The sequence below is a fragment of the Nanorana parkeri genome, unplaced genomic scaffold (genome assembly GCF_000935625.1).
Source record: "Nanorana parkeri isolate BGI_ZX_2015 unplaced genomic scaffold, ASM93562v1 scaffold1382, whole genome shotgun sequence".
In the NCBI taxonomy this organism is placed as follows: domain Eukaryota; kingdom Metazoa; phylum Chordata; class Amphibia; order Anura; family Dicroglossidae; genus Nanorana; species Nanorana parkeri.
The window spans coordinates 218,049-219,173 of NW_017307650.1; positions in this window are offsets into that span (position 1 = coordinate 218,049).

Below are 1,125 nucleotides of genomic sequence, written 5' to 3' on the forward strand. Positions count from 1 at the left end.
ACACAAGATCTACACAACTTTCTCTGGAATCACATATTTTTTAAAATGTTATTGAATCAAAAATATATTTATATATTCATATATAATTCGTATATATATATATTTATAGTATCGTTTTGTGCATGTATATAGTGTTTGGATGACTGTATATTTAGAGTTTTAGAGTTTTATAGTTCTGCCCTGTCTCTACAAAGCCAGGCTCTGCACAGGATAATATTTGGACAGCAGCAGTCATAGACAGATGACAGAACAGTCAATACACACGAACGTTCCCAGCGAAAGCCTTCTCACTTGATATACTATCGATTTGCGTGGAATGGAGCAAGATGGAAGCCTGTGTGTACCCAGACTTCGGAAGATTTGCCATTATCGATCCCAGAGGCCAGAGCCATGTCAGAATAAAGCTGGGGAGGCATGGATGGTGGTGGACAAGGGTGTCTAGCCATGTGGATGAGCCCCTCTTGCAGAGACATGTGTGCTGCAGTAGCTGAGGGCTGTGCAGAGTCTAGATGAACGTGCAATGGATGGGACTGGCAGGTGTTCCCGTGTCTAGCTCACTGATGTGCATACATCTCTGCTTCACATCTTAACTCATCCTTGGCGCGTAGCATGTTCAGCATTTGCATTGGGATTTGAGACTCATAAATGTATAAGATTTCCTTTGGCATTAAGGGGATGTCTAGGGAGGCTTGCCAAGTAAACTCTTTGGTGCTGGCAGAAAAGCCCACACATTCATTTGTCTCTGCTTTGTCTGGTTCCCACCCTATAGTCTTCATTACCCCTTCTGTGTCTTCACTACCCCTGGCCTATGTGGAATAAGGAGCAGCAATGTGCAGTAACCCATAGCAACCATCAGAAGCAACTGGTGTCTCTAGTGACACAAATTGACATTTCATTTGTTTCATGACTTATAGCCCATTATTATTTATTACATAAACCTCAGTTGTGTTACTTTGAGGCAGAGATCTGGTTTAGAAGAATCAGCTTCTTGATTTGTGTACTAGTAGATTGGAAGTCAGTATAGAGCAAAGGACACTCTGCACAGCAATAACCAGTAACACCCAATCAGAGATCACCTTTATTTCTTCAGACTACTCTTAAGGAAAGATAGCTTTATTCTGGTTG